Source organism: Pelodiscus sinensis, chromosome 12 (genome assembly GCF_052426305.1).
Source record: "Pelodiscus sinensis isolate ZL-2025 chromosome 12, ASM5242630v1, whole genome shotgun sequence".
Taxonomy (NCBI): domain Eukaryota; kingdom Metazoa; phylum Chordata; order Testudines; family Trionychidae; genus Pelodiscus; species Pelodiscus sinensis.
Genome location: NC_143063.1, coordinates 45,877,673 through 45,902,636, shown reverse-complemented (window position 1 = coordinate 45,902,636; position 24,964 = coordinate 45,877,673). Strand labels below are relative to the sequence as shown.

Here is a 24,964-nt window from a genome sequence, read left to right as displayed (position 1 = left end):
AGCTCCTGATGCCCATCCTGGATGGTACAGAGACTTGGAAAGTCTCTCCCCGTTCATCCCCCAAACAGCTCTGCCAGAGGAATTCTCTACATCCCAGGTGCATAGTAACCCCGCTGGTTACGTAGGTAAAGCAAGGCTGGGTGGAGAAGCCTGGTTTTGCCACTGACTAAAGAGGAGACTAAGTGGGGATAGGATGGAGGTCTATAAAATTGTGACAGGTATAGAAAAAGTGAATAAGGAAAAGTTATTCATTTGTTCCCATAACTTAAGAACTAGGGGTCACCAAATGAAATTGATAGGCAGCAAGTTTAAAATAAACAAAAGGAAGTTTTTTTTTTCACGCAGCACGCAGTCAACCTGTGGAACTCCTCGCCAGAGGATGTTGCGAAGACCAGGACTTTAACAGGGTTCAGAAAAGAACTAGATACATTCATGGAGGTTAGGTCCTTCAATGGCTATTAGCCAGGATGGGTAGGAATGGTGTCCCCAGCCTCTGTTTGTCAGGGGCTGGACATGGGTGACAGGGGAGGGATCACTTGATGATTACCTGTTCTGTTCACTCCCTCTAGGGCATCTGGCATTGGCCACTGTTGGCAGCCAGGACACTGGGCTAGATGGACCTTTGGTCTGACTTAGTCTGGATGTTCTTACATACTTATGACTTGCTTTGTGAGGTTGAGCAAGTCACAGAGCTGTCTCCGGCCTCAGGCTATGTCTGCACTGCGGGGGTTTTTTGCGGAAGAGGATATGCAAATAGTGTGCTCATTTGCATATCTTCTTCTGAGTCTTTTTCTGCAAGAGGTTTTGCCGCTAAAAAGCCCTGTGTCGACAGGGCCGTTTGCAAGATCCCTTATTCCGCAGAAATCGAGGTTTACAGGAGAACAGCAGGGCTGGCCCTAGGCATATGAAGAATACCCAGCTGCACAGGGCAGTGATACACCCAGCCCCGCGTTGCAGAGTGCTCTGGCTGCATAAGGCTCCAGGAATCATAAGGACGGCCCTGGAGAACCGGCTACTGTCATGGGAGCGAGAAGGCCAAGCCCTGGCGGGGGATTCGCAGGGAGCGGTTGCGCTGTCAGGCTGCCATTGGGGAGGTCAAAGCAGTGTCAGTGTGAGGGGCAGGAGGGGAGAACGATCGCAGGGGGCTCTGGCCGACAGAGTGAGAAGGAGCTCTGCATTTGGCTAGGTGTCTTTGCAACCGGGAGGGGTGGGAAAGGGAGCAATTGCCCCAGTGATTCTAAGGGGGGCCGGGGCACCCGGCACCCACCACAGCCAGAGCCCTGACCCCCTTTGATTTGCTACCAGAGCGCCGCGGGACTCTGATGGGCTGGGGGGGCATCCTGCAGTCTAGGCAGCCCCAACCCGACGCCTTCTGCGGCCCAGGGCCACCCCCGTCCCTTGCCCCAGGATGGCTGTCAGTCCCGCTGGTTGTGAGACCGCTGCTGTTCATTTCGGAGGCTGCCTTGAGTTGTCTCTGGCCTCGGTCAGACTGGAACCACTGACCTAGAGGTGAATCCCTCCCTGGCCCAGGCTGAGTTCCTGAGCCAGCCGGCAGAACGAAGCCGTGTTGCCTGCCGAAATAGCACAGCGCCCGTGCTGGACGTCCCGTTATTGCCACTGGCTTGCCTGGCAGGGGAGTCTCTACCCCAGCCTTTCTGCTTCCAGCTCACCTCTGTATTGACACCCCACTGGATGGGGAGTCCAAGGGGGTGTCTGCGGAGGCAGGAGCCTGTTCGATCCTCTCGCCGATACAGGAATCCAATCCATTTCCTGAAATGAATGGGAAATTGCTAAAAGGCGAAACCACAAATTAGGTATCGACTATCTGCCTACTTGGTTGGCCACCTGTTATGAGCAGAATCACACGTCCTCATGCAGTAGCATGCATGGACACACACACACACACACACACACACACACACACACACACACACAGAGAGAGCTGTGTGCTGGGCTGTGCTTGACTGTGCGCTGAACAGCACAGTGGGTTGTTTAGAATTGTTCCCCTCTGCCCAGTGGCGACAGGGTTGTGTTTGTGTCACGTTTGACCGATGCTGTCGCCGGAGGACGTGCAGGGCTTGGGGGTCAGGTTTTGTTCTGTCTGCTGTGCCAGGGAGCAGGAGTTCTGAGTGGGGAACTCACAGTTCCTGTTGAGCAACAAGACAGTTGGGCTGAAATCCTGCCGCCTCGCTTCAGTTAATATTCAACCACGAGCATGTGCTCCTCACCCAGTAACTGGTGGAGCTGAATGCAGCTTTATCCCTGGCTTCCCAGACTCCTCACCCACTCTAAGCACAGCATTAGGGACGCTCTGCTAGCTTGTCATATTGGAAGAGAGGTAAGAGAAGTATTGATTAACGCTGCATTGCAAATAACAGGCCTCCGGCTTGCCATAAAAATAATATGGCAGGGTAAGTGGTGTTTAACGGATGCTTCGGCTTTAAGTAACATAGGGAAGGTCATGTCACATTGCTGATCTGTCAGGGCAAGTGCAGGGAATAAGTAGGAGTGAAACTTTCATGTATTAACCACAGAAATACCAGGGCAATGGATTGCTGCAAATGCTAAATAGGGAAGTCACTAATTAGCAGTGTGCACCCCCCAAAGATGAGGAAGGCCGTGACCATTTAAATAGGTAAAAAGGCTGGATAAGCTACAGGGGGCATCAGTGTAAGCTGTCATAAAAGCTGGTAACCAGCCTATACACCCAGGGATAAGCTGGAACATGCCGGCCTGCTGACTCACTATTGGCTGCACCACCTGCTTTCACAAGGAGAAGGTACTGCAAGAGCCAGACACGTCTCTTTTTTTATATATACAGTAGGCAGCGTTTTGTTTGTGCTGCTCAAGTGGTTATGCCCTGAAGATAAGAACATAAGAATGGCCGTACTGGGTCAGACCAAAGGTCCATCTAGCCCAGTATCCTGTCTGCCGACAGTGGCCAGCACCAGGTGCCCCAGAGAGGGTGGACCGAAGACAACGATCAAGCGATTTGTCTCCTGCCCTCTCCAGCCTCTGACAGACAGAGGCCAAGGACACCATTTTATCCCCTGGCTAATAGCCTTTTATGGACCTAACCTCCATGAAATTATCTAGCTTCTCGTTAAACTCTATTATAGTCCTAGCCTTCACAGCCTCCTCTGGCAAGGAGTTCCACAGGTTAACTACACGCTGTGTGAAGAAGAACTTTCACTTATTAGTTTTAAACCTGCTCCCCATTAATTTCATTTGGTGTCCTCTAGTTCTTCTATTTAGGGAACTAATAAATAACTTTTCTTTATCGGCCCTCTCCACACCACTCATGATTTTATAGACCTCTATCATATCCCCCCTCAGTCTCCTCTTTTCTAAACTGAAAAGTCCCAGTCGCTTTAACCTCTCCTCATATGGGGCCCGTTCCAAGATGGCTGATGGGGTGTCTCATTGTGAAATCACTCCTAATAATCTGGCAGCTGACCCTTCTCAGGCCACTGCACGCTGAAGCGTCAATTAAATGATTGCTAATTCCTACACTATGAAGGACGGTGGGTCTAAAATAGGGCCTGCCTCAATGTGTATCCGATCCGGGGGTTTCTTGTCGATTTCACTGGAACTTCCAAGAGAGAACTTCCTGCCCCCCACCCCGGGAATCCATCACCTTCTCCTGGCCTTCATGCCCTTTAGTGCACTTGTCGGAGTGCATGGCTTGGAGAACTGCTCCAGGGCCTATGGTGCACTGTGCTTGGATCCACATGGAGCACTGCCCATCAAGCCCTGTAGGCCCTGTGTTAAAGTTGGTGACACCCCGCTGCTGCTGGCCAGGGCTCCGAATTGGCAGCTTGAAAAGTGGGGTGCAATCAGCACCCAGGACTCTGAGCTGGCTTGAACCCCATCCCCTCCCCCTGGGGAGCTTTCTTGTTCTGAGTTTTGCTTTCCTAAATGAATGGAGATGCCTATCTCCTAGATCTAGAAGGGACCTTGAAAAGTTATTGAGTCCAGTCCCCTGTCTTCCCAGCAAGACCAAGTACCATCCCTGACAGATTTTGCCCCAGATCCCTAAATGGTCACCTCAAGGATTGAACTCACAACCCTGGGTTTAGCAGGCCAATGCTCAAACCACTGAGCTATCCCTCCCCCTACTGGCTTGCCCCTGGAGGAGGAGACTTTGCAGCTCGCCAGCCCCTGTATGTCTTTGGCTGGGCTGTTGGATCGCTGGCACTGCCCAAGCGCAGCGTCTCCGTGCAGTTCCCTGCTGCTTTCCCAGCGCCCGGCTCTCTCTGGGTCAGTTGGGACAGGCCAGGAATGGGCTCTACCACCACTGGAAGGAGACTAGGGCTGGTTTTCTATTCCCCAGGCTCCCAGCTGCCTGACTGTTTCCCTGTCCCGCAGAAGGCTCTCGAGGGGTCAGGTTTGACACGTGCAGGCTGCACAGACTTTGTGTTTCCTTGTCAATGGAAGCTGAGATTTACATCATCCTAATGCAGGGGCCTCCTACCTCTTTAGACACTTTTTGAATTTACATCAATCCAGGCTCTATCTCAAACACACAAACCTTCATCCTGCCTCCTGCCCTGCCCTGTCTCCAAGACCCCACCCTGCTCACTCTGGACACGCTGACATCAGTACCCTCCTCTCCTGCCTCCCGTCCCCTGCACTGGAAGCAGGAGGCTCCCGGGGAAGGAGAGGGTGTTCCAAGGCAGAGGACAGGAGCAGCGCAGTAGTGCAGGGACAGGCAATGGAAATGCCAAACCAGTCAGGATCCCATGTCAGAGGCTCCAGGATGTACCAGCAGATCCCTAATGGGACTGTGGGAGCCGAGGCGTTGAGAAAAGCACCCGATGGAGTGGGCCTCATCAAGGAATACAGCCGTGAGCGAGGAGAACACCGTGGCTTTGCCTGTCTGGGCCCAGGAGCACTGGCCAGCTGAAAACAGCGAATGTGACTAGCACAAATACAGTACCCTAGCCCTGTGCTAGCCATAGAGGCTCTTAATCTCCTACCCCTAGCCTGGGCTGAGCCGGCTACCTAACCCCATCCAGGCATTCCCCAGGCTGGGGGACTCGCTCTCTTGGGGTATGTCTACACTACCCCGCTAGTTCGAACTAGCAGGGGTAATGTAGTCATCTGCAGTTGCAAATGAAGCCCGGGAAGCCTAATCCGAACTAGCTACTCTGTGCCGCGTGTAGCCGCGTGGCACAGGGTTCAAACTAGCCGGCATTTAAAAATGGCGCTGGCCGGCTTCATGCAAATGAAGCCCGGGAAATTCAAATCCCGGGCTTCATTTGCAACTGCGGATGACTACATTATCCCCGCTAGTTTGAACTAGCGGGGTAGTGTAGACATACCCTTGGTAAGTTGGTTAGGTGAGCATAGTGGAAGGCCCAGCGTTTCCCTGAGATGGGTGTCCGAGATGTCTTGCCTGCGGCCACGTTGGGGATGAGAGAGAGAAGATACACGTGCCACCGTGGCCTCATGGGCTGCTGACCGTACTCGCTCCAGGAGCAAACGGTTTGCGGTGGCTGCAGGCAGCCACTACGATCTTGCTGGAGTTGTATTTTCTAACGTAAATGCCCTGAGAGGCTGGATGTGTCCTCTGTCCCTATGGAGCTGTGGGCGCAAGAGGAGAAATGGTGCACGATAACACACATGGAGGAAAACAACCAGATTTTCTCTCCCGAGAGATGTAAATCACCTTCCATGTCTGCCTGGGTGTTAGTTTTGCCAACTTCTACTTGCACAAAATAGAATACCTTTGTCCAGCCCCTCTTCTGAGGCCCCGCCCATGCTCCGCCTCTTCCTGGAGGCTCCTCCCCTGCTTACTCCCTTCCTCTGTGGCTTGCCGTCCCACCCTCATTCACTAGCTCATTTTTACTGAGCTGGCTCAGGAGGATGGGGTGCATGAGGAGGCGAGGGCTCCAGCTGGGGTGGGGTGCTGCCAGGAACCCTTTTCAATCAGGTGTTCCAGTCCAAAACCAGACCCATGGTCAGCTGGCTGGGTTTGCCTTTGCCTGTGCAGCTATCTACGAAGACAGACAGTGTCTCTCAATAGCCACCACACCTAGGGAAAAGCTCAGCTGATGAAAAGCTTAGCTGAAGAAGTGAGCTGTGCCCATGAAAGCTCATGATACTTGGGAGCTGTGTCTATATTGGCAAGATTTTGCGCAAAAGCAGCCACTTTTGTGCAAAATCTTGCCGCCTGTCTACACTGGCCGCGAGTACTTGCGCAAGAACACTGACGTTGTACTGTACAAAATCAGTGCTTCTTGCGCAAATACTCTGACGCTCCTGCTCAGGGATAAGCCCTCTTGCGCAAATGTTCTTGCGCAAGAGGGCCAGTGTAGACAGGCAGCGTTAATTTCTTGCGCAAGAAAGCCCGATGGTTAAAATGGCCATCAGAGCTTTCTTGCGCAAGAGAGCGTCTCCACTGGCACGGATGCTTTTGCGCAAAAGCACATGCCAGTGTAGACGCTCTCTTGCGCAAATACTTTTAACGGAAAAACTCTTCCGGTAAAAGTATTTGCGCAAAATCTTGCCAGTGTAGACGTAGCTGGCGTGTGTATTTGTTAGACTCCAAGGTGCCACAGGACTACTCGTTTTTAAAGACTTATCAGTGACACCTGGCACATTTAGTGGGTTTCAATCTGTTTATCTATTGTTATATATTTCCTCCGTGATGCTGTTTTCTTAAGAATAAAGGTGCTTGCTTAGAAGGAACTGGGTGATAACTTGCAACTGCTGGCAATACCCTGTTTCTAGCCCTTGGAGAGAAAACAAAGCACAGGTGCTACTGGCTATTAAGCAGGGAGGCTTGCTGGTAAGGCCAGGAGCTGTTCAGCCTCAAAACCCTCTGTGATGGTGTACCAGCTCCCCACTGGGGCTGTGAGGGTTAACCCTGCCCACCTGGCTGAGAAGGCCCCGCCCCCACAGCTCTGCTGGGCATGCTCCAGCTGGAGGCTGGCTATAAAGGCCTCTGGAGCAGCTCACTCTGGGTTGACCACTGACGAGGAAGGAGGTGCCACTGGAGCTCCTGAGGGGGCAGAGCAGATGCACCCAGGCACCATTGCCTGTCAGCAGAAGCCCCCAGGCTGGAGGAAAGGGATGAAGCAGCCTATGCAGGAGAGACTGGTAGGAAGTAGCCCAGAGTGGGGAGTTGAATCTCAGGTGTTTGGGGTGTTTTGGTGGGATTCCCCTTTGGGCTAAGGGTGGTCCACCCCACTGCTGGCAGGGAGCTGGGCTGGCACCTGGTGGAGAGGGTGGACCTGGGTCCCCCATCCCTCCCCACCAACCCCACAAGGGACTCTAGCTTTCCCTGACTACTGACTGGCTGTTAGGCTATGCTGCCCTGTGTGCAGGAAGCTGTCCTGTTGACTCTGGCTGCTAGGCTATGCTGCCTTCTGGGAAGAGAGCTGTACTATTGACTGTGGCTGCTAGGCCACACTGCCCTGCAGGAAGGGACCACTACTACAGCCTTGGTGTGAGACTGTGGCTGTTAGGATGCATGCTGGGTTGAGCACCCGACCCCTCTCCCTTAAGGGGAACAGGCAGGCTCTCCCTGCGACACCCCCTTTCAGAAGGGAGTGGGACACGAGCCCCTGTCTCGAAATAGGTGAGGAGACCTGATTGGGCCCTCCTGGAATGGACCATGGAGTGCAGTGGGGAGGGATGCGGGTGCGGTTAGCCTGAAAGTGTGGCAGTATTAATCCAAATGCCCATGGCACTTTGAAACAAATGTGTTTAAACTAACTCTAAATGGTACATTAAAGCAAATATTGCTGTTTAATTGTGGGCTGACTATGAAGCAGCCAGTAATGTGTGCATGGAAGGACCTGCATGGGCCTTTCGTTCTCTCATCTCTGTACAGTCAAGGGACTATGGCTTGGTTTCTTTTTTCCCTGCCTTGGAATCAAGGAACAACTTTTTTTTCTGTTTGAGAAATCAGACCAGATTGTTAATTTCCTGAAGCAAATTGCAGCCGATTCCATCTCCAGTGCATTCTGCCAGCTGCCGATGCACCCTTGGGTTACCAGAATTCTTCAAATTTGCTTTTACTTTCCCCTCCTTGCTCGGTTTTTCTCTTCACCCTGAAAGAACCGATACTGTGTTGTCACCTTCTGTGTTACCCATCAGGCCTGCACACTGTGATAACCTCAGGCTGGAAAAACTAGCCCTCAGGCAGTGTTCAGAAGGGCTTCCTCTGAGCATCTTTCTTCTTGCAGGAATTAAGTGCTATGAAGTCTTGAACTATATGTGCAACCAGGTGTCTCTGGGGCACCTTTCAGCAATGAGAAACCCAGACCGGACAAATAAACAGAGAACAAGGTGTTTCTAAAAACCGCACGAGGGCAGATAGTCAGATCCTTTCCAGAGAAGGAGGAGGGATTGTTGTCACTGGACCTGTACAGTTTTTGAGGCATGTCTCCCTGGCTGTCTCATGAGGAAATGGCAATGTCATTAGTAGATATTAAGAGCCAGATATATCTCCGGTACCACTCCCTCAATGCCATCCACGGACTATGGTCTGACCCACTATGGCCATTCTTATGATACAAAGGTCCATCTAACACAGCATCCTGTCTTCCAACAGTGGCCAATGCCAGATGCCCTATAGGGAGTGAACAGAACAGGTAACCATCAAGTGATCCCTCCCCGTCACCCATTCCCAGCCCCTGACAGAGGCTAGGGACACCATTCCTACCCTTCCTGGCTAATAAGCATTGATCCATGAATGTATCTAGCTCTTTTTTTACGCCTGTTCCAGTCCTGGTATTCACAACATCCTCTGGCAAGAAGTTCCACAGGTTAACTGTGAACCGTGTGAAGAAATCCTTCCTTTTGTTTGTTTTAAACCTGCTGCCTATTAATTTCATTTGGCGACCCCTAGTTCTTATGTTATGAGCGCGAATACATAACTTTTCCTTATTCACTCCACACCTGTCATGATTTTATAGACCTCTATCATATTTCTTCCCCCCCCCCCCACTCTCCTCTTTTCTAAGATGAAAAGTCCCCGTCTTTTTAATCTCTCTTCACATGGGACCCATTCCAAACCCCTAATCAATTTTTTTGCCCTTCTCTGAACCTTTTCCAATGTTCATCTTTTTCTTTGAGATGAGGCGACACATCTGTCCGCCGTATTCAAGATGTGAGCGTACCATGGATTTATACAGAGGCAATAGGCTATTCTCTGTCAGTGATGGGTTTGTCTGAGGAGGCTCAGGATCCATTTGTGGAAAAACATTGTAACTTCTAAAAGAGCAGCTGTGTTTCATGGTGCATTGCTACAGGGTAGGCATAGAAGTGTATATGCATATGCTTTTATGGATAAGCATATGCTTATTGGGTAGTCGACTAGTAACTGGACCAATTGCTTGCCTCTCCTTCTCCCCCTCCCCCCCACTGTCTTTATCAGAGGCAACAAAGGGGAGGAGCAGGAGACCGTGCTGGGGGGAGCTGGCTTAAAAGCCGATTTTCCCCCCAGCACCGTCTCCAGGGGGCAAGAGAGGCAGAGGTGTAGCGGGGGACCAGGCGCTGTGCCTCTGCTTTTTAAATGTATTAAGACCCAGGCGGCTCTTCATACATTTTAAAAAGCAGAAGCGCAGCGGTGGGGAAGGATGGGGGACCAGACATGAGTGAGGAATCAGCTGATTTCCAGCTTGCGCCCAGTCCCCCAGCTACACCTGTGCCACTCAAGTGTATTAAGAGCCACCAGGCTCTTAATACATTTAAAAGGGAGAACCGCAGGGGGGTTAGCTCCCAGGCTGGAATCTAATCCTGCTGTGGCTCTGCAGTTTCCCCCCCTTATCGACTAATAGATGGAAATTCCATCGACTACTCCATTAGCCGATTACCTGCAATTTAACATCCCTACTACAGGGAAACAGTTGTGGGAGGGACAAATAGCCAGGTTGCCTCGTGGGGTCTGGCCTTGCTCGAATGGCTCAGCCAGTGGGGGGGTCATTCACTGGGTGGAGCCTGTGACAACATGGTCATGGAGTAGGGGGCTGGCTTCCAGCCTTTTGGCTTTGCAGTGGCTGTTTTTTTCTCATCGCTGTCCTGGAGCAGAGAATGACTTGGTGCTCGTGGGAGTGCAGGACCAAAAGCACAAGTGAGGGACCAGCATGGTGCCAATGCTGCTTCGCTTATATGTTTGCTACTGGCCCTCCATCCTGATCTGCTGCAGCCCTGCTCCTCCGGCCAGGCACCCCTTCCCCCCGACACACAACTCTGCTGGTGCATTCCCCTTCTCTCCAGCAGCATCCCACGCCACTCCAGCGCTGCTCCCCCCTCCATCTCGCCTTGCCACTGCATCGTCCTCCTCCATCACCGTAGCTCCTTCCTCTCTCCGTTCTCAGCCTCCCGGGAGCAGAAGGGGCCAGCCTGGTGGAGTTATCCGCAGGCTTTGCTGTGCCCACGCTGTGGGCTGAACAGAGGCATCCAGACTCCTCAGTACCAAGAGCAGAGAGTCGGGGTCTGAAGCCAGCTGGCCCGAGGTGAAAGGTCGCCCCACTCATTCTCAGCACCGCCTGGCTCCATACTGCTGGGGTGTTTCTAGCCTGCTTTCAGCCTGTGATATTTTTTTTTCCAAATGTGCCGGGAGGGATTCAGTGGCAGGGCTCCGGCTGCGTGCCAGCAGGGCTCAGCTGGCAGCCCCTGCATTTAATTTCCCCTCAGAGACTGCACCTTCCTTTCACTTCCCTTTCCTCTGCCATTCCTGCGCCTGCCTGCGACGCAAGCCTTTTCAGCCAGACATTAAAGGCTTTGTCTCGTTCTGGGCACAGGGCAGCCCATTTAGAAGGAATTAGTGGTTACATTGAAAGGGGGAAGGAAAGGCTCTCCTGGGTTAAATGCACTTTAAATGTCTTCATAATCACGACTGGCCAATCTGTTCCTCCCCTGAGCCAAGAGACAGTACTATGGGAAGCCTTCCTCGAACTGAGAGCAGCGTTGATACCCAAATGTAGGAAGCCAGGCGGGCAGAGCAAAAACTTAGCTCCAGCTTGGCAGCCATGGCGGTCTGTCCGTCATCTGCCCCATCATATCCCTCTGCTCTTTCTAATCTGCCCGTCACTGGGGCATCCGGACTCCCCACTCACGCCGTCCCACGTGGTGCTGCTCAGAACGAGCGTCAGGCCGCCCTCTGATCATAGAATAATAGGACTGGAAGGGACCTCGAGAGGTCATCGAGTCCAGCCCCCCGCCCTCAAGGCAGGACCAAGCTCCGTCTACACCATCCCTGGCAGATGTCTATCTAACCTGTTCTTAAATATCTCCAGAGAGGGAGATTCCACCACCTCCCTTGGCAATTTATTCCAATATTTGACCACCCTGACAGTTAGGAATTTTTTCCTAATGTCCAATCTAAACCTCCCCTGCTGCACTTTAAGCCCATTACTCCTTGTCCTGTCCTCAGTAACCAAGAGGAACAAATCTCAAGACACGTGCTAACGAAGGAATTCTGGTGACAATCCCATGAAGCTGGTGACAACCTCTCTATTATACAGCGGGAGAATGGAAGGCAGGGAGGTGAAGTGGCTTCTGTGGGCCATCCAAGGAATCCTGGCTCTCAAGCCCGTTCTCTGATTGCTAGGCATCAAATTCCAGGCTAAGCTCCTTTCAGGAAGTCTTCACTTCCTCCCCCGCCTTCATAGCCTCCCCTGTTCTCCCTCTATGTGGCTCATGTCCATGTGACCTCTTCCCTGGCAGGAGTTGCTGCAGAAAGCCCTGGAAGCCAACTTCTAGGTAGGATCGATTCCAGCATTCAAATCCGGCTCTCCTAATGGGCAGCCCCTTAGAGCCATCTGGGTGGCTGGTTAAACCCTTCTTAGCCACCTCCCGGCCTCCTGTCGCCAGGCTCTGCGCCACCCACCGTCGTCCCGCCATGATGCCACGCTCCCGTTAAGCAGCCCTCCTTGCTATAGTGTGCCGAGGAGAGAGCAACTTGACAATTGGCTTCCAGCCGCACCGGCCCTGACCCCTGGGCAGCTGCTGGGCTGGGCTGAAGTTGTCCCAGGAAGGGGGTCAAGAGATGCACTGGGGATGCGGTTGAAAGCAAAGCCGCCTGACTTATTAGGTGCCTGATGGGGTCGTCGTCGCCAAGAAGACAAAGCTGCGGGAATAGCTGGAATTCTCCAGCCGGCCTGACTCAGGCAACGCCTGTGGAATGTGTGCGTTCCGGGGGTCTGCTCTCTGGGGGTCTGCTTCCCGGCTGCACGCAGCTGGAGGGGAGTGTTTATGGCACCCTGACCTCCCGACCTTTGGGGAGGAGCAAGCAGGCCAGGAGGCATTTCTGGAGTGTCCTGGGTGAACTGAAAAGTGAGGCATGTGCAACTTGACTGAGCCAGTGTGGCCTCCAGGGAGACTGGCACACAAGGCTGTGCCAGTCGCTGTGATTCCAGGGGGTGAGTGATACAGGTTTGATCCTGAGCCCCTGCCATGAACAGCTCCTATCCTCTTTGCACATGGGAAGTCCCTTTCCAGCAAGTGGACCACTGCTAGTCACTGGTCTAATGCCCATCAGGTAGCTTCATGTAGGGGCATGGCTAGCAAGTAATAAAACAAGTTACTTTATGGCAGATGTTTCTATTTGTGCAGAGTTGTGTGTCGAACAAATTCAGGTAGGCGAGTCTTGCTGAAGAACACTGGGCCAAATTCATTTGGGCTGTAGGTACTCTGCCTCTGGTGGATTTGCCTGGAACAGGGGAATATATCTGGGATGAATCTGGACCTCTGAGTCAGAGGCGATAGCAGTAACTCGCAGAGAAAGATGGTTACAGAGGGTAGGGCCTTAGCCTAGGGCTTGAGAGACCTGGGTTCAAGTCCCTGTTCTGCCTGTATGACTGTGGGCAAGTCACTTAATCTCACCATGCCTCAGTTTCCCTTCTGTACAATGCAGATAATAGCTGTGCCTTTCAGGGACAGTATGAGGATTGCAAGGTGCTCAGCTCTTGGGGAGGGGGGCATATAACTAGGATTTCTCTGTAGGTAGACAGTTGTGAGGGGCTGAAATTGATCACAGGAAAATCTCGTGTAAACTTTAGGGATGCATTTGCCAACAGACTTGGGATTGCTCTCCCGAGGGAGGTGGTGGGAACGCCATCAGAGCCCTCGAACACTGGCTTGACTGGTGTGCTAGGCAGTGTGTTGCCTGTTTGGAAGAGGATGGAGTCTGACTTCATAGGTGTCTTCCAGCTCTTATTTCTTGGAGTCTGTATAACCTTGGAGCAACGACGGCCCTCGGCACATGGTCACATCGCTCACAACCTCCTGAATCCTCCCCGTCCCTCCCCTGCTGGCGACCTTCCCAGCCTCACCCAGGGACAGAGGAACATTCTCCATCTGCTCCGGTCTCTCCGCTGCCTTCCTTCCCAGCGATCGCGTGACAGTATTCCATTCACAAAAACATTCCAGGTCCTCCAACAGGCCAGGCACTAAGGAGGGGGGTTAACCACCCTGCTGCAGAACAACAGGGTTATGGCAACTCTAGAGCCACCCCTCACTGGCCTTGTCAGCTGGCAGCCCGGTGCTTCCTTGTGTGCCCAGATGCTGATTTCAAACAGACTGGATGCCCCAGACCCGAATTCACCCCTCGGGCTCTCATTCTCTTGCCTGCACTCAGAGCTGGTGGAGGGGTTGGGAGTAGCATGTGCCATTCTGCAGCATACGGGCCTCCCCAGCCCTGGATGTCGCTTCGCTCTGCGGCGGAAGCTGGCTCTTGTAATGGAGAGGTGGGTCTGGTTCAGGCCACGTAAAGAGCTTTTTGGCAACGGGGTAGGGACGGCGAAGGGCAGGGGGCTCCAAGGCCCACTGGTGTCTCCTTTTAGAGACGGCCAAGAGACACATCCGAGTGTTCAGAATGCTCCTGCCTTGGCCTAGTACTACCGAGGCAACTGAGACCGGCCGGGTGCTTTACCTCCCCTGACAGAGCCCAATGTGGGCTCCATTCTGCAGACCTCCCCGCAAGCCACTCTCCCTCCCAGGTCAAGGGGTGTCCAGTTGGGACTTCAGAACTGAGCTCCGGAAGGGTGTGGTCCACACAGATTCCCATGGACCACGACAGGTGTTGGAGCGTGACCCGAGAGAGCAGGCAGTGGCCTTCCCCCCCAGCCTGGCATGCGTGTGCCGCTGGGGCGCGGTGACCAGTTCTGGCCACGTGGGACTCAAGCTGTAACTCTTTGGCTCTGCAGGCCGTGCTGCCCCGAAGGCCCGGCTCGGGGAGCTAGCGCAGTGGGTGGGCCGAGTACCAAGAGCGACGCTCTCCAGGAGACCTTTGAAAGGGACGGTTCACGAGTCGCAGGGCAAGCCAGTCGGAGGGGCCTCACTGGAACGAGCGTGTGAATTGCACATTCCAGTGGAGACTCTGCAGCCGCTCGCGAGCTGCGGGGCTCGCCAAAGCTCAGGCAAACCTTCGGAGCCCCTCGAGGCCATAGAGGAGACTGGACACATCCTTGCTTGTAGAGGATCACGGGGATCGGATCGTTTATCTTCCTGTATCAGCCCCGCTGCATGGCCAAACAAGGAGTCCCTGTCTCAGCCATTTGAAAAACCCATTGATCTCTTCACTCCCGGTTCTTTTGCTGCTGGTGCGGAAAGGCCCTGAGCTGCTGTGTAAAACAAAGCCCCAGCTCTCCACTGGCCTGGTCAGCCTGCTCTGGGGGATTTTGTCTCCGCCCCATGGGTGTCCTGAGACTGCCTCTGAGCATCCTCTCTCCCAGCTCCATTGCTGGTTCCCGGCAGCAGGGGGCACTGCTTGTTCTGAATCATTAAAAAGTTTCTCTGCCACTCGGCTGCGTCAGGTTGGATGCTTACAGGGCAGGGGTGAGGAGCTGCCCCTAAATAAGGGATAGGCCCAGGGCCGTCCTCATTGGAGGGAGAGACCGCAGGGGCAGCAGGCAAACTAGGTGGGGGAAGGGATTGCTTTCCCAAGCTGCCAGCCTACTGTAGGCGTACTGGGGGTGGAGTGTTGCTGCCTCCAAGTGCCTGCCCTCCTCATGCTCCAAGGCCAGGGAGGCTGGGGTCACGTACCGCCCGCCCTACCTGTGGTGGGGAGAGGCTGGCTTCCGTGGGGGGCAGAGTCTGGGCAAAAGAGGTGGAGCTAGGGGCATGCCTCCCCCGGCCCTACCTTCACTTCCCGCCCATGGGAGGCAGCCGCTGCTAGCCCAGCCTCCCCCACACACACACTCATCCCGAGCCCCGTGTGGTAGGAAATCAGGGACTGGTCTGAGGCCCAGTTTTTGCTCTCCCCAGCTCAGCCACTTGTAGTCTGGGGAAAGTGCTTCCATTTCCTCTGGATGTAATTGTGCATGTTAAGAGCACATCTCTAGTCCTCAAATAAGGGGCTATCTTCTAAATGCAATCAACAAGGATGAAATACCTCAAATCTCCAATTTATACCTTGCTGGCCTCTGTATTTAGCTTCACACTGAACTGAGGGGTCGAGCTCGGCTAATGGGAGAATTTCTTCCATCCACCGACCTCCTGCCTCTTGGCAGAGGTGGATTAAGTACACCAGGGAGAGAACTCCTCCCACTACCCCGAAGCACGACCGCGCTGTAAGTGTAGATGTATCCTCAGAGGAGTCCCATCCCTGCCAAAGGCCGCCGGGGTGGGTGGCAGAGTACATCAGTGATCAGGGGATAAACTCAACACTGGCAGGTCACTGCCAGTGGGTTTGTCCAGGCTGACTCTATCAGTCCTACCCGGAGGGTTGTTGGCCTGACCGCGGAGAAGCAAACAGGATTCTGCAGTGGAACAAGGACTCATCAAAATAAATGGGATGGCCAAGGCCTTTTCTTGGAAAGCAAGTGGGCCAGAGGTAGGGAATGCATTCACAGCTGTTCCTTTATTGTAGGCAGCACGTCCTGCTGTTCACAGTGAAGAATGTGTTTGCACAAAGTATCCATCAAAGCCGAAGAGAGGTAAAGAGCCCAAATGCTCAGGTAGCGGAGGGCCAGGCTTTTGCGCTTTTACCCGCTGTGGTGCTGCGTGTGGGTCCTGCGTGTGTTTGTCTCTTTTGGCAGTACTAGGTTTCAATGTTCCTGCCCTGTTTGCAGAGGTGTCACTGCTTGAAAACCCGAAAGGGGGGTGAAGGGACGGCAAATCTGAAACTTTGTCAAAGCTGGGCAAATGACGCGAAATGTGTGAAGGCAGCATGGGAGATTCCTCCATCCCCACCCGTGCATTGCTCTGGCACGGGCTGCGAATTCATGGCAAGGGAGCAGGGGCAAATTCCCTTCAGAGCAGGAGCAGCGTGGGACTGTTAGCCCTGTGCTGTCTCCTTTGCACGTAGGAGGAGTGGCAGGGAATAGCTCTGTAGCGCATGCTGCTTTGAAGATTCGGGCCAGGACTCCTCACTGATTTTGCAGACAGCCAACGCTCCAGGCAGAGAAAAGGAAACGTATGATCCTCTTTCCGCTCCCTGCTCCAGGCTGTGTTTATTGTGCCGTGTGCAAGGCGATCGGACCGAATCAGAACACCCCCCCATCTATAAATGGTTCAGAGCCAGGGAAGGTGCATGACTGGGACTTCTGAGTCAAGAGAGTGAAGCAGCTTTTCCCCAGAGCCAGCTGCTCTGTTCTGTCGCTGAGCCTTTTGGAGGTTTCCACTGGCTGGAATCCTCCTCCTGTCAGCGTTAGTGCGACCCTGCAGTGAATCTGAGTGGCCGCCCACCCCCAGCGTATCCGGTGTAATGCAATTCAAGCCAGAACGACTCTTCAGAGCATCCTTGTACTCACTGTCTCTCTCTAAGCACTGTCCAAAGCTAAATTATACGAGACTGGCCACGGGACAGCATGGGGGGCAAATGGCAGGAAATAATAGGAGAGTCACTGAGGGTACGTCTACACTACAGCGCTAGTTCGAACTAACTTAGTTCGAATTAGTTAATTCGAACTAAGCTAGTTCGAACTAGCGCATCTAGAACTAAAAACTAGTTCGAACTAGCGTTTTGCTAGTTCGAACTAGCGCGTCCACACTGATTGGACGCAGGGGGGCATTTAAGGGCAGCTGAAACCGGTTCTGGCAGGGCATCAGGTCAGCAGTTGCTTTGTGTGGCTGCTGTCTGAGGCTATCTGAGGCTCGTGCTTAAAGGGACCCCCCTGGACAGCCGGTTCTCAGCTTTCCCTGCTTGCTTGCCAACCTCGCCGAGGGACAGCAAAGCATCGGTCTCTGTGCCCGTCTGTGTCGGTGCTTCCCTTCGGGGGGGACCGCCGCAGGTGGCAACATGGAGCCACGGCTCGCCCTGCACCTTCTGGTGCACGTTCTGGACTTGCTGCTGCAAGCCTGCCACCAATGGCTCGAGGCTGCCTGGCACCACCTGGGGAACGTCAGCCCCCTGCCTCTCCACCTGGCCGTCCTGGGGGCCGTGGAGGAGCCGCGGCGGCGCCCCGGCACCGGCGTGCCCCGCCGCATCTGGCGTCTGGACACCAGCAGCGACTGGTGGGACCGCATCGTCCTGGAGCACTGGGACGACCGACAGTGGACCCAGAACTTTAGGATGAGGAGGGACACCTTCCTGGAGCTCTGCGAGTGGCTCGCCCCTGCCCTGCAAAGAAGGGACACTCGCATGAGGCCCGCCATCCCCCTCCAGAAGCGGGTGGCCATCGCCCTCTGGAAGCTCTCCACGCCGGACAGCTACCGATCCGTCGGGAACCAGTTCGGCGTGGGGAGATCCACTGTCGGAGCAGTGCTCATGCAGGTACGGCGCTCGTCGGCCACCGAGCCGGGGGGGAGGGGGGCTGCGAGGAGGGGATGGGCCACCCCAGGGACAAAGGGGGGGGCGGGAGGAGGCGAAGGCGCCCCGCACCGGAGAGGTCGGGCTGTCCCGGCCGTACTACACGCCGCCAGGGGGGTTGCTTCCGGGAGTGGGGCGCGGGGCACTGCCAGGGCACGCACGCTCCCAGCCACCCGGGCGCCCCAGTGATTGACGCTTTGCTGTGTCTCTCTCCGCAGGTGGTCAAGGCCATCAACCGGGTGCTGCTCCGCAGGGTGGTCCGCCTCGCCGACCCGGACGCCGTCATCCGGGGATTCGGCGCCCTCGGCTTCCCCAACTGCGGGGGGGCCATCGACGGGACGCACATCCCCATCCGTGCCCCGGAACACCAGGCGTCCCGGTACGTCAACAGAAAGGGGTACTTCTCCGTCATCCTGCAGGCCGTGTGTGACCACCGGGGACAGTTCACGGACATCAATGTGGGCTGGTCCGGCAAAGCACACGACGCACGGGTGTACCGGAACTCCTCCGTGTGCCAGCGGCTGCAGGACGGGACCTTCTTCCCCGACCGCCACATCAGGGTCGGGGACGTGGACATGCCCGTCTGCCTGGTGGGGGATGCCGCCTACCCACTGCAGCCGTGGCTCATGAAGCCCTACACGGGGCACCTCAATCCCTCCCGCCAGGCCTTCAATAACAGGCTGAGCAGGGCCCGCATCGTGGTGGAGGGGGCCTTCGGGCGACTGAAAGCCCGCTTTCGATGCCTCCTCACCCGTCTGGACCTGGCCGAGCACAACATCCCTCCCGTGGTGGCGGCATGTTGTGTGCTCCACAATTTGTGTGAGCGGAAGGGGGAGGCTTTCCTGCCAGCCTGGATGGCTGAGGCTGACCGCATGGCTGGACACTACGGTCAGCCCCGCACCGCCGCCGTCCGGGAAGCCCAGCGGGGGGCCATCCGGATCCGGGAAGCCCTGCGGGAGAGCTTCCAGGTGGAGGAGGAGGAGGACTGACCTCTCCCTGCATGCCCCACCGGGGCCTTCTTCCACCCTACCCCCCCCTTCCCCTTTCCCCTCCCTATCTACTGTACAATAAAGACACCTGGTTTTCAAACAAAAACGTCTATTTCAGAGAACTGGGGTGGGGGAGGGAGGAATGAAGGTGGGAGAAGGGAGGGGGAAACCTGGGACAAGGGAGCTGGAAGGGGAGGGGAGGGAAGGGAGGAAGGGAAAGGAAAGCTCAGGGGTGGGAGTCCGGCTGCCTCTCCCGTCTCGCCACACTGCGGGTCCGGGGGCGTCGGTGGGGAATGGTTGTGGAGGGGGGGGCAGAGAGGACAGGGGGTGTGGAGGAAGCAGGAGCGGGAGCAGGGGGAGCAGGGGGAGCAAGAGGGGGAGCAAGAGGGGGAGCAGGGGGAGCAAGAGGGGGAGCAAGAGGGGGAGCAGGGGGAGGAGGAAATGGAAAGCGGTCCAGCAGGCTCTGGAGGTGGCCTCGCAGGGCACGGCCCTGCTCCTCCAGGGCCTCCAGACTCCTCTGGCGCAGCCTGAGGTCCTCCTGGACCCAGTGGTCCTGGAGACGGAGCTGTCGGTCCAGGAACCGGAGATGCCGCCTCTGGTAGTCCTCCTGGTTCCTGGCTGTCCTGCTTGCCCGGGCGCGGGCGGCTGCTGCAGGCGGTGTGGTGCGCCCTGCAGGCCCCGGTGCTGCAGCTGTGGTGCAAGAAGACCAGCGGTCAATTACCCCAGGGGCCCAGGTGTGTGAAACCCAGCTCCCCTCTGCAAGGCCAGGGCCCCTGCAGGATCCCCAGCTGCTGCTCCGTGGTGGGCAAGGCCCAGGCGCACGGTCCCGGGGCTCCCTGTCGCCTCAGCCCCCCGTACACATAAGGGGAACACGAGGGTACTCACAGGTGGACGCCTCCCCGGCCTCTGATGATGCAGGCGAGCGGCTCTGTGGGGTGCCTCGGGGGTCCCGGGTCCTGGGAAGGCTGGCGGCAGGCTCCTGGCTCTCAGAGCCCTCCTCCTCCTCCTCCGTCTCCAGGAGCGGTCCCTCTGCCCCGGGGTCAATCACGTCCCGGGGGGCAGGGACGGCATGAGGCCCCAGGATGCGGTCCAGGGCATGGAAGTGGGGGCAGGCCTCCGGGTCAGCCCCTGGCAGGCAGGCCCGGGAGTAGGACTGCCGCAAGTCCTTAATTTTGCAGCGCACCTGCTCCCGGCTGCGCTGGTGGCCCCTGGCGGCCAGACTGGCAGCCATGCGTCCATAGACGGCCGCGTTCCGGTGGCTAGTGCGGAGATCGTGGACATTGGAGGCTTCCCCCCAAACCTCGATGAGGTCCACGATCTCCGCACTTGACCAGGCGGGCGCCCGCCTTTTGCGCCCCCGGGCAGGCTCCCGGGAGCCGCCAGGCTGGTCGTGGGGAGCAGTGGAGGGCTGGGAACCCTCGGATGGCTGGCTCATTGTGTGGCAGGTGCAGGCTGTGCAGGCACGGGTGCTTGCAGCCTTGCAACTGGCACAAAGTGAGTAGCCAGCCCGTGGCCCTTTAAGGGCTCCGGGGCCGGGAGGGGGGCAATAGAGTTTCCCTGGTGTTGGCCAGAGTGGCCACCAGGGAAACCTGGGAAGCCTTAGCCTCCCACTAGTTCGAACTAAAGGGCTACACAGCCCTTAGTTCGAACTAGCTAGTTCGAACTAGGCGTTAGTCCTCGTAAAATGAGGTTTACCTAGTTCGAACTAAGCGCTCCGTTAGTTCGAATTAAGTTCGAACTAACGGAGCGCTAGTGTAGCGCCTAGGAAAGTTAGTTCGAACTAACGTCCGTTAGTTCGAACTAACTTTGTAGTGTAGACATACCCTGAGTTAGTCTCCTTTCTCTCCCCCACTGTCAAGCAGGACTCCACTGATGTAAAATTGGATTCACTCTGGGGTCGATGCATCTGATTCAAGCCGTGTGTGCTAAAGGCTGATGGTGAGCAGGGTTATTAAGAGGGAGAGGATAAGCCAAGGAGAGGAGATGACCTATAAGGAGGCAGGGAAAAATCAATCTTTTTCACGGAGTGGCGCTTCTCCGGCCAAACCTTGCCTCGCTCCTTTTTGCGTCTTGGACACAGCCTGCAGCCCCTCTGTTCCCCGGCTGAGTGCTTTTAATACAGATAGGCTCATTACCAGAAAGCAATGGGGCATGTGCACTGCAGCAAGGGAAGCCACGCAGCTCGGGAACGATCCCCCAGACGCTGGATTTATTTATTCGGTGTAAATAACAGTAAAATAAAGATGCTGCACAGAGGCACAGTTCGTGTTAGCAATGAGCCCCCAGCTTAAGGGCCGGAAAAGTTTTTTGGCCTGAGGGCTGCATCTGAGTAGGCAGATTGTGTGGGGTCCCATAATGCTTGTTATTGGCCAAACTTCTCCCAGTGGCAGATTAGCCAAAGGTGTATTTTAATGGCTACTCCACCCCCTCCATAGAAAAGCACAGCCCTTACCAAAATCTTGGAGTGCCGCCCTATCAAACTATTGCTCCCCTCTGCTTTAGGATATAAACTGTCACACAAACCTAAGTTGAGCCTGTTTCCTGCTGCCTCCAGTGCACCTCTGTATTCCTGCTTGTCTTCAGACAGTTATGTACTGTCAGGCCTGCAGGAAAGTTTACATTCGGGTCTAGGCAGGCAGTGACTGGAATATTTCCTACGGCCTCCGGTTGTATTTATTCTAGCAAATGTAACGATGCAGATTCATCTAAGGGTCTAGTTTTGTTGAGTCCTGCTAAATTCTTTGCTCCCATACAGTATCATGGCAGGGAGTTCCGTGTGTTAATTGTGACTTGTGTAACTGATCCTGTTCTTCCATCAAACCGGCACTTGTGGATGTTTGCGTGCGGTGGGCGTCCTTTTCGTCTTGGTTTACACGAGAGGCGAAGGGCATGTCTGTGCTGCGTACTAAGCCCAGCTTTGCGGACTAGCGTGCTTAAGCCCACGCTCGAATGTCCGCAAGGTAATGGATACTTGAGTCTCACAACCGTGCTGGCGTGTCCACCCTGCATGATTCCGAACTACAGCTACAAGAGTGTGGACTCTTGTATCCTCAGGTTCTTAGCACCTCGCAGATGACTTATTCTCCCCTGCTCTGGCTTAAATAAATTACCTTTAATTGTCTGAATGCCCTTCCTCACTTCCACTGCTCCTCTTTGAATCCTATTGCATTTTCTGCAGTGTCTTTTTTTTTTTTTTTTTTTTTGAGATGGGGTGACCAGAGCAGACCACAGTATTCGACCGGAGGGTGCCGTATGATGGCTTCATACTTGCTGCCTTAATTACTTCACTTTCTGAATGCACCTGGCCAGCCTTGGCGGTTGTTTGGTTTTACTGCTGCTGCCCGCTGAACAGAAGCTTTTATTGATCGGTTCCTGGTGACGCTTAGATCTCCTGCCTGTGGGATTTCAGTTAATTTAGAGCCCAGCCCTGTGCCTGAATAGTTCAGACCGTCCTTTCCAATGTGCATGAGTCTATTCGTGGGCATTCTGTTCACTCAGGCCCCGATTCAGCAAAGCTTGTAGCACGTGCTTCACGCTGACGCTGTCCCATCCCTATTCCGTGCTTAGCTGAGTTGGGGTCCAAATCTTTTGAGTTGGATCCCTTTGGAGTTCTCCAAGGCCCGGTTTAGTCTTAGCACATGTAAACAAATGTAGCCCCTTCCCTGTGGCAGACTCTGCCAGCTCGTCAGCGGCGCTGTGAAGAGCCACTGGCCTCCGCACAGAACCCCACCATGTTTCTCGATGGAAACTGATCGTTTGCTCCTAATTGGCCCTGAGATGCTTGATCTGCTGCTCACCTGGATCCCCCTAAGCTCCCATGGGGTTTCTGCGCCCAGACCCTGACTCTGCTGGCGGAAGGGAAGTTGGCAGGGAAGAAGGGCATGTGCATGAATTACCATGAGCAAAATCCCTTCCCCGGATTTGTTGTCCGAGAGAGAACAGACGAGGTTGCCAAGTGCTGGTGCCATGGTGACCTGAATGAGCTCCTCTATGCGGCTGTGCCCTGCTTTGCTGGAAACTGCTCTTCCAGACACTGAAGGAGACACTGCCTGCCTTGACAGCCCTGTCCAGGGCCGTGATTTCAGGCCTGTATATCACTGTAGTGCAGGGGAGCTCAAGATAACTTCCTCACTGCTGCAGCCTCTGCTGGCCAGGCCATCGGCTTTAGGAATCCCTTCATGGGCAGAGACCATCGGTGAAACTCTCCCACGCATCTAGCCATCCAATGGCACGTTCCCAATCAGCCACCCACATGGAACGATCTTACCAAGCTGTAATTAACACGTATCCTCCCTACAGCCCATTTGCCTCCTTGGCCCATCCTGCTTCTATCTGTCCCTCCCGTGAGGACTGATACAGCTGCTGTCTATGCCGAGGTGGGCGAGGAGGCCCCAGCTGAGGCCGGCTGCCTTGGATCATATTCCCACAGCAGAGCCCTCTCCCGCAAGCTCCACCTCAGAGCAGTTGGCGGAACGGGCTTAAGTTGTGTGTGTGGAGAAGGCTTTGTTAACCTCTGTCATCTTAAGGTTCACCTCAACTATTCCAGTGTCTGACCATGCCCCTCTCTGTGGCTGGGCTGGTGAATTGGGGGCAAGAGATCAGATTCAAATAGCTTCTCTCTGTGGAGGAAAAAAACATCTTAACGGTAAATTTTCTGGCCATAATTTTTTTCCCCTGGTTTTCGGTGCGGCAGATAAGCTCTGCTTGAGATGTTACCCTAGGCACAAGCGACTGGCGGGAGGGACAGGCTGGCTGACTGAGGAACGATGGCTTGGGAGGATTCAATTTGATTTTTATTGGTAACTGTCAATTCCGCTGTGCGCGCGCAAACCGCCAAAAAATTCTTTCCACTGCCCATAATCAAAATGTGCCAGCAGTGTATAAGAAAACAGGTGAACAGTGTGTGTCCTAACGCTTAGGCTTTCGCAGTTTGACTCTCCGCGTCTGCTGTCGTTAAACGAGTATTGTCTGAGCCGCTGCTCACCTCGAGCACCTCCCAGTGGCGGGGCACGGTATCGCAGTGCTTGTCTCGTCTCTGGTGCCCCCTGCAGGCCAGCAGGTTACTTTGGGTTTCCAGGGGCTTGGCCCTCCAGCTAAGTGAAAGCTCAAGTGAACCCCTTCAGCGTGTGAGTCTCCACTCTATCTGCCCTCACCAGGATCTTCAGCCCCAGCACAGAGCCCTTTAAATTCAGCTCCCAAATGAGCTCCATCCCCGTCTTGGGATTTATGGAGGAGAGCCTGGGCCAGCTCACTTATGGGTCCCACCCCTGGGACATTGTAGCCAGGTACTGCTCATCTTCAGTCCTTGGCTGCTATTTCCCTGAGCTGCTTCCTATCGGGGCCCTTTTATGTCCAGCTCTATCTGGAGCCAGGCTCCTCAGATCCTTCTCTGCCTGCTCACCATGAACTCAGGCTACTTGTTGGGATGGGAAGAGCTGTCATCTTCACCCTTCTGGTGCCAGCTGAGAGCTGACCTGCATAGGCCCTGCAGCTCCTTTTATCTGAGCCTGCTGGACTCTGATTGGCTGCTCCCTTGAGCCTGCTGGACTCTGATTGGCTGCTCCCATGAGGCCTCTCTAGGAAGGCCTTCCAGAGCCACCTTGGCTGCTCCTTGCCAGGCTGCTCCCTTGGCTCCATCAGCCTCCTCACAGCTCAAGGCCGTGTCAGCAGATCTGTGATTAATCCATGGCTCATACTGGGGGACCTACATGTGAGCCTGGCTCCTGCTTTATCCGTCCTTAGGCGTCTAGCAAGATCTTACGAGGGTCCATTAAAGCTTCTACCAGTCAGACGGATTGGAGGAGCCTGGCCTTGCATGTGGTCCTATGGACAGCGGTGAAAGTAACTTAACACTTCTTACAGGTACTGTCGTCTTCCAACCTTGCCAGCTCTTTCAATAGCTCCCTGCTGGCTTTTCCGCAGCTCGGCCAGCTCTGGTTGGCGCTGTGCACCAGGGCGCACCCAATCCTGTCACCTCTCTGTAGGGGGCCTACGTTCTCAGGTGGTATTGCCTGTAACGAAAGATGCCTGACGCCTCCCTGGATAAGACCCCTGTTTCCAGTTGCTTCTGACTTTGCCAGACTGTATCCATTTGGCCTGAAGAACTTTGTGGCAGAGGCAAGGGAACGTGACTGCCCTTATATCCTGGGACAGACCCGGGTACATCGCCACTACATGCTTTCTCTTTTCCTGCAATTCCCCCCCCCCCCCTCACTCCACCTCTTCCAGCACAGACCACTTCCTTCATTACAGGCGCTGATTCTTCCCC

At 54.9% G+C, this 24,964-nt stretch overlaps 1 long non-coding RNA gene across 1 annotated transcript in view; it reads left to right on the top strand.

The window, feature by feature from the left end:
- The first annotated feature begins 6,547 nt into the window (after positions 1-6,547).
- The window catches only part of LOC149523748 (uncharacterized), a 40,021-nt gene continuing 21,604 nt past the window's right edge, over positions 6,548-24,964 (top strand). The window contains exon 1 of the long non-coding RNA XR_016350522.1: positions 6,548-7,104. This is a non-coding gene — a long non-coding RNA (uncharacterized LOC149523748). The remainder of the gene's footprint in view (positions 7,105-24,964) is intronic.